Genomic DNA, 9,178 nt, shown 5'->3' on the forward strand with positions numbered 1-9,178 from the left:
AATCACTCACCATTTTCAGTGTCCCCTAATCTTACCATCTCATATTACTGCGGTACATCTGTCAAAACTAAGAAACCAACACTGGTATATTGCTATTAACTAGACTCAAGACTTTGTTTAGATTTCACCAGCTTTTCAATTAATGTCCTCTTTCTGTTCCAAGATCTGATTTAGAATACCACATTGCATTTAGTCATCTGGTCTCCCCAATCTCTTCTGGTCTGTGATAGTTCTCAGACTTTCCTTGTTTTTTATGCATGACCTAAACAGTCTTAAAGAGAAGTGGTCAGACATTTTGTGAAAGGTCCCCCAACTTGGTTTATCTAATGTTTTTCTCTTGATTAGACTGGGCTCATGAGTTTTCAGAAAGAATGAAGTGCCCCTCTCATCACATAATACCAGAGGGTACTTGAGATCTACATCGCGTCACTGATAATGTTAACTTGAAGTCAATTTCTTTTTAAAAAGCCTGCCTGAATTTTGACTGAAATTGCAATGATTCTATACATCAGTTGGGAGAACTGCCATCTTAATAACATGGAGTTTTCCAGTTCATAAACATGGTATGTCTCTATACTTATTTAGGTCTTTTTTAATTTCCCTCACCTTCTTCAAGCATGGATTTCTCACCAAGATCTGTATGCTTCTGTTTACTCTCCTGTATCTTCAAGCAAATGATGATGATTATTATTATTATTATCATTAGTAGGAGTATAATATCCTAGAGCCTATAGTTATTATCTGGAAAATGTCAGTTCAGTGAGATCTTACTCAGCCATTACTGGGAATGGAAACCAACATTGCTTCAAATATGTTTTAAAGGTAAACAGAAAAACAAAGACAAATTTATATTATTATCCCTAAAATAAGTACGGTCATAATCACAATCTGTGCTAAGCCAACCTACAATCTTAAAGTTTATCAATATTTGGTAGACATAGTCGGTGATCATGAAACAGAGCTTTTCTCTGTGTGAAATGAATTGACTACAAGGAATTGGTGGCTTCATGTTTGGTTAAAATTTCAAATCTTAAAAGACCAAACATAGGAAAATTATATATTTAATTATTGGCAAAATCATTCAATTATTCAACTTTGTCCAGATAGTGGTAAAATGGGCATCTTTCTGAAGAGTAATAAATTTTTGATGGTAATACTGTTTGGTTAATTCTTTTGAAAAGCAAATGCACAAGAGCCTTAAAATTATTCATATCTTTGACCTACTAATTCCACTTCTGGGATTCTATACTATTGAAATAAAAAATGTTACATAGAGTCAGAGAGGAGAATGACCCTTATGCACACATATTTTCACTAAACCATTGTTTATAATATTTTTTAAAAGATATTCTGTAATATCCAATAGGAAAATAAATGCTTGTATTCACGCAGTCATTTTTAAATGTTTATGAAAAGCTTTTAACAATGTTATAACGTTAAGCAAGTATATGCTTACAAGTATATGCTGTATAAACTCAACTCTAATTTTTTTTTAAAGTATGAAACAAAAGACTATAAGATAATATACCATAATCTTAATGGTGGCTGGTGGGACTATAATTTTTTTTTTCCTTTTTCTTATGTGCTATTTTTCAATAGTGAGCCAAGAAAATACTTTTTCTAACTTTATAAAAACTTGCTTTATTATTGAATTTCTGAGCCAGAAAAAACTTTAGAAAACTAGTTCACCCCTGTACTTTATTGATAAGAAAATTTCCTTATCAATCGGAGGCACAGAGTTTCAAAATATTTGTCCAAGCCCACAAAGCTTATTGATAGTACTCTAAAACTGACATTTTCTGACTCTGGACATGACACCATATTCTGGCAATTTTTCTTATTTTCCAGTTGCCATTTCTAGAGTTAAGGGGATGGGCATGGTTCACATCAGCAATATTTAATTAAAATAATTTAAAAATTACTAAATAAAACGTCTCAAACTTAATTTAACACGAATTCTCTAGAACCTGGAAAATGGAAGGAATCCTAGAGTTGTGTTTCCAATGAATATTTGAAAGGCTGAGTAAAAGTGGAGTTTTATTCTAGAAAACTTTCCAGTTCTGACATTTAAGTTACCTAATAAAGAACCCATATTATATTTTATTTATTAAAAGCTCATTGTTCCCTAGTTAGAGTTATTACTGTTTGCAGTTACACAAATAAAAATGACAGGGTACAACATGATCTTGTAAATTAGAACTTTCTGTTACAAACTGGTCCATCTTTACTGTTCAACACTCATGAGCTAATTGTATAGTACAGTATTGCTGATAATTATCTACTAAGTCATACATTGGACATAATGACCTTTAATTTAGTTTCAAATATCTCAAATTTTCCTAAAGTCTTTCTAAATTAAAAACAACAACAACACATTTTTAGGTTAACTTTTCACGCCACTGGCGTGAAAAAAGTGGTCTGGTCTATTTGGGTTATTGTTTGGATTCCAGCTAATCAGGCCTATTTACTAGTTTAAGAACGTTCAGCAATTAACAGTGTTCAAACAGCACCAATCTGCTATGTTATTTCAGCTGGGAAAGCAGATATATGAACCAATACAGCTTCCCTACTAAAAATAAATGATAGCACTTTCCACTTACTGGGGAGTTAGTTTTTAGGCCTTCAAGTATGTCACACTGTCACACTGCATAACAAAATAAAGGAGTGTGAAGCATCTGAATAATTAAAACCCCCATGTTTTCAAATTTAAAAAAATAATAAAGTAACTTTGCCAACAGAAACATTATTGCAGGAAGACAAAACACATATAAAGTGAATTTAAGAGGTAGGTTGTTTCCATCAAGAATCACTGCCTTCCTTGTTTTTAAGACTGGTTATGTTTGCAATTTTTAACTCACAGTAGCTCAAATCAATAATCCACTTGCTCTTCAGACTTTGACACTTCTCCAGCTGCTAAGCCTGTGCTTAACTAAACAAGTACAGTAGCGCAAGTGGAACATTTATGTAACACAGGAACTATAAATGTTCTTTGAGAAACAGGCTTACTCATTCTAAAAGATAGGACAAAGGGATAAGAGCACTACATTTTTAAATAGATTTAAAACTCCTGGGAGGAATATATATACATATATATATATATATATATACATATATATCTTACACTTGATAGAGTTAAAAGTATCACATCATTTGTTTACTGACAATAAAATATTCTTTCTTATCTCTAAATAATTTTTTTAAGTTCACTGAAAATTTATGTGATATTAGACTCTATATGAAGGACTTTAATATATTTTGTCATTTAATCCTTACAATAATCTTGTGAGGTGTAGAGACCAACATTTATCCCCAGTTTGCAAGTGGGGAAACTGAGACTTAGAAAAGTTAGGTAAACTGCCCAAGGTCACTCAGCTAGTAAGTACTGGAGCATGGCTTGAACTCAGGCTGTCTGACTTCAGAGCTTGTGTTCTTACCCACTATGGGAAAATCAAAATGACACTAAACGTTTTTTAGCATAGAAGAGCTATGAAAATACCTGAAATAAACATTAGGCATAATAAAATCATAAAACACATTCCATCTATGGACTTTCCTTTCCCACTGACAGATATTTATTTAGTGACTTCCCTTGTCAGTGCCATCTCCTTCTTCCCCCTTCTGCACTTTCCTCTTCCACTTTCCACCATACCCACACATACACACACACACACACACACACACACACACACCAGCAGCTTCACTGTCTAGTGCCTGTGGTAGTAACAAATGGAAACAAGTTAATGTTCGAGTGAATTTAAGAGGTAGGTTGTTTCCATCAAGAATCACTGCCTTCCTTGTTTTTAAGACTGGTTATGTTTGCAATTTTTAACTCACAGTAGCTCAAATCAATAATCCACTTGCTCTTCAGACTTTGACACTTCTCCAGCTGCTAAGCCTGTGCTTAACTAAACAAGTACAGTAGCGCAAGTGGAACATTTATGTAACACAGGAACTATAAATGTTCTTTGAGAAACAGGCTTACTCATTCTAAAAGATAGGACAAAGGGATAAGAGCACTACATTTTTAAATAGATTTAAAACTCCTGGGAGGAATATATATACATATATATATATATGTATATATATTCCTCCCAGGAGTTTTAAATCTATTTAAAAATGTAGTGCTCTTATCCCTTTGTCCTATCTTTTAGAATGAGTAAGCCTGTTTCTCAAAGAACATTTATAGTTCCTGTGTTACATAAATGTTCCACTTGCGCTACTGTACTTGTTTAGTTAAGCACAGGCTTAGCAGCTGGAGAAGTGTCAAAGTCTGAAGAGCAAGTGGATTATTGATTTGAGCTACTGTGAGTTAAAAATTGCAAACATAACCAGTCTTAAAAACAAGGAAGGCAGTGATTCTTGATGGAAACAACCTACCTCTTAAATTCACTTTATATGTGTTTTGTCTTCCTGCAATAATGTTTCTGTTGGCAAAGTTACTTTATTATTTTTTTAAATTTGAAAACATGGGGGTTTTAATTATTCAGATGCTTCACACTCCTTTATTTTGTTATGCAGTGTGACAGTGTGACATACTTGAAGGCCTAAAAACTAACTCCCCAGTAAGTGGAAAGTGCTATCATTTATTTTTAGTAGGGAAGCTGTATTGGTTCATATATCTGCTTTCCCAGCTGAAATAACATAGCAGATTGGTGCTGTTTGAACACTGTTAATTGCTGAACGTTCTTAAACTAGTAAATAGGCCTGATTAGCTGGAATCCAAACAATAACCCAAATAGACCAGACCACTTTTTTCACGCCAGTGGCGTGAAAAGTTAACCTAAAAATGTGTTGTTGTTGTTTTTAATTTAGAAAGACTTTAGGATGTTATGTTAGCCACTAATATGTGGCTACTGAGCACTTGAAATGTGGCTACTGTGACTGAGGAAAGAAATTGTAAATTTTATTTAATTTAAATAGTCACATGGGGCTAGTGGCTATGGTATTGGACAGAATGGCAATAGACTCCTCTCAGCTACTATTCGTTGAGAATCGACAATGTGCTGCACAGCTACCTTTGAGGAAGGTACAATTTTGCCCTCATTTTACAGATAAGGAAACTAAAGCTCAGAGAGATCAAGTGACTTTCCCATGGACATACAACTAATAAGTGGTAAATTCTGCACTCCACACCTATGTCTACCCCTCTCAAGGTTTGAAGCTTCCACTACTAGTGGTTCTCAACACTGGCTGTATATTGGCTGGTGTGATTTTCAAGAATACTCATTTCCAGAAAGTTTTATTTAATTGGTTTGGGGCAGGGCCCAGGCATGTGCATCTCTGAAATCCCCACTGTGCAACACCACCAGTATGACTGAGGTCCCCTACTCTAGTAGTAGGAAACCATTTCCAAAAGGGAGCTGTGATGAAGTTCTACCTTTACCTCCTCTCTTAAGCATGGCTAACAGTTTAACACTAAAAAAAAAAAAGCCATTTTGTTTTGCACATCAGAGTATGAAGTCTAGAGCAGCTACTCTGAGCTAAGGTGAGGTCACAGAGCTGGTGTTTGTGATAGAGCTAAGTAAGACCAGGGCCTACAGGTAAATGCTCCAGCTTCTGGAGCTGTGGGGGCAGCATGGGGCCAAAGGTTGGGAAAGCTCAGCCCAGTGATTTAAAGCCCCAGGCAGCAATCAGAAGCCCAAGGGCAGACACACGCTTTGACTATATAGCACTTCACTATTTCTAGAGGTAGAAACACTCAGCTCTCCTAGCTTGTTAGCTTCGTCCTCTCCATCCCCTCCTCCTGCTACTCCAAAGGTCTTTAGGAGGGGTCCAAGGGCCCCTGTGCAGCATTTTTCACTCTGCCAAGGTTACTTTCAATGGATGTAACCCCACCCTGTTACAAAGTAGGTGCTTAAAATTATGACTGTGAAATGAAAGCAGATTTTGGAATTTAAGAGACTGGGATTACTCAGCTTCTAGAGGGTACAGATATCTGACTATGTATTTGATAAATAACTCTTAAAAATCATATTAAAAACTCCCTTCAGAGCCTTTGCACTTGTCTCACAAAAGTGATTAGAGAAGATGACATTAGTCTCCAGGACAGGCTTATTATTTGTTTCAGGGGCTGCAAAGTGATGCAATTAGAAACGAAAATGAGGGCTGAGCCCGTGGCGCACTAGGGAGAGTGCGGGGCTGGGAGCGCAGCAGCGCTCCCACTGCGGGTTCAGATCCTATATAGGGATGACCGGTGCTCTCCCAGCGCTCACTGGCTGAGCGCAGTGCGGCCGGTCTCAAAAAGGAAAAAAAAAAAAGAAAAGAAAATGAGAATATTGACAAAAAGTTAAATGGAGGAATTTATACCACATCCATACATACTCCAAGAGTCCTGTTAAGCATAGGCAACCTGCATTTGTCTCTGTCTTAGGTTAGGAGACCACTAAGTTGAGGTCAGGGGGTTGAGAAAGTAAGTGCTTGAAGGAAACTGCCACAAAAATAGAAAATGCTGCTGTAAATGCTACCCCTCAGGATAGCCACATATTTCTTTCTCTCATACAATAAAGGAATAAAAATAAAAATAATTTGTGTTTTAGATTATCCTTAGCACTGACGCATGGCTATAAAATGTACTATGGAAATCATCTCTCCATTCAGGAACTCAGCACAGCTGCTACGATGTGGTGCCTGTGTATGTCCTGAAGCTAAATGAACCTGTGTTCTTAGCATCTGCCTTTAGACGTAACAGCTCATAAAGCCATTCACAAAAAAACAAGGATAATCTAGCAAATGGCTTCAAATAGAAACTTCTAGTCTGTTGGCAAGCACCCTTTAGAAGGCAGGACTTGAATTCTCTTAAAACTAAATCACCAATCATTCTTAGAAGGCCTGCTGCTTACCGAAGTAGGGAAAACATAGGTTTTTTGAGCTACTGCTGCAGATTCAAAAATTAGTTTGTACCAGTTGTTGATTTTGCTTTAGTAATGTAAAAAGTAAAAAAAAAAAAAAAAAAACAAAGAGAACTGGAAGAATTAGCTGAGGGTGTTTAAAGATGTAAACGAAGATAATGGTAGAAAAAGCCACTTCATATATCTCCAGACTTGAATTTCAAACTTGAATTTCATCGTTTCTTTTGACTCTTATCTCTCTGCTTCTCTTGCTCCCCCAGGCCTCTTTTTCTTCTGTCTTAATATTAATACATGCCCAAGGCTTAAAAATAACACAGAGGTGTGTAAAATATAACTTCAAAGTCCCCTAACCCCAGTCTACCCTCAATCCTATTCCAAATCCTCAGAATTTTTTTTTTAAATCATTGTCCACATCTTAAAAGGTTAAAGAATCACAGTGTCCAATGTGTAAATGTCCTAGGGAAGTCTGTCACTCTGGCCTCGAATTTTCCATTAGGGCCAGCTATGTAAGCTAGAGAACACGACACAGAGAATCAAAAGATGCAAGCTCTATTCCTCACTTCTCTCCAACTAGGTTTGTGCCTTTGAGCAAAGCATTTCCCCTGTCTGGAATTCTTTTTTCTTTTCTGGAAAGTAAGGAAGGTGAAGCTGCTGATTCTCAGTTTGGCACTGATTCTTAGTTTTCCCCTAATTCAAACCTTCTTTTCAGGCACTAACAGAAACATAAGCGAGCCACAAATGTGAGCCACATAGGTAATTTTAAATTTTTTAGTAACCACTTTTAAAAAAATATATAGAAATGGGTAAACATAATTTTAATAATGTTCTTTATTCATCCCAGTATATTCAAAATATTATCATTTCAACAAGTAATCAATATAAACACATTATTCATATTTTGATACTATTAGCAGTTTACCTTCTATTTTTCAAACTAGGCCTTCCAAAATCTGATGTGTATTTGACCCAAGATATCTCAATTCAGACTAGCCATATTTCAAGTACTCAGTAACCAAATGTGGCTAGTCACTACTGTTTGGGGCAGTACAGTTTTATATTAGTGTTGGACATCGTTCCAAAGTAGGTCTATTGTAAGTAGCTCACTTCTGCATTTCTATACTTGATTGCCTCTTCTGAAAAAAAAAAAAAAAAAAAAAAACACATTACTATTGATTATCATTTGTTGGCAATGTCTAATTATCAGGAACAAAGTATAGAATCTACTTAGATTACTCAGAGAGTTTCAGTATCACACCTTTGATTAATACCAGAGCTATTTTTCTGTAATACATTTGGTCTTCAAGTGGTTTGGTTTTTTTTTTTTTTTTTTTTGTCTGGCTGAGTCATTCCTATTGAATTTTAGGTCATTTACTCTGAGCTTCACAGAACAATTAGGATACAGTATCATTGTTAACTCACAATTTGCGAAGTATCCTATGCTTGTAGAAAACAGACTAAAATATTAGCTGACCTAAAGGGCTAACATTTTACTTCATTTTTTCCAGAAATCACCCACTTGCATCCCATCAATCATGTTCTGTGCCTCTTATCCCTCTCACTAAAAAGCAAAAAAAAAAAAAAAACGAAACACCTAACACGTCAACAAGCAGTGAAAGTTTAGTAAGTTAAATATCATTTAAACACTGCACTGTTTTTCAGTAAGTTTAGCAAATAACTCTTGAATACTTCCATAGACCAGCAACTGTGCTTAGTGTGGAGGATTCCTGTCTGATACCTTGATTGTTTAACTTCAAAGATTCCATCAGATTAGCCCATTATCAGAGGCTCTGGCATGTGTGTGCTGGGCAGAGGTATAGGTTTGTATTATAGGGTATCTTTTCCTGAAAAGCCTTCCCCCAAAATCTGTCACAGTTTTAAAAGGACCCCTTCCTATCTTTCCAAATCTATTCTGCCTAGAAGACAAAGTATGCTGAAATGTGCTATGTACCACTTCTGGTGTATGCTACAAATCTTAAAGTGGCACATGTTTATTATAAAAGAAAATACTGAAAGAAACCAGAAGTCTATAAAATAAAAAGTTCTCTCTCCATCATCTCCAGGTACCCCCCTTAAAAGTAACCACTGTTAAAGTATTATTCCACAATTCTCCAAGTATATATAAATATGTACACACATAAAAATATATACAAAATTTTGAGAAATTTCTTTGTTTGTTTTTTTTGTTTTGTTTTGTTTTGGCAGCTGGCCAGTACAAGGATCAGACCCTGGACCTTGGTGTTATCAGCACCATGTTCTAACCAACTGAGCTAACAGGCCAGCCCAAGAGAATATTCTTTTTTTTTTTTTTTTTTCTGTCCTTTTTTGAGACA

This window comes from Galeopterus variegatus, unplaced genomic scaffold, assembly GCF_000696425.1.
Source record: "Galeopterus variegatus unplaced genomic scaffold, G_variegatus-3.0.2 Scaffold3720, whole genome shotgun sequence".
Taxonomy (NCBI): Eukaryota; Metazoa; Chordata; class Mammalia; order Dermoptera; family Cynocephalidae; genus Galeopterus; species Galeopterus variegatus.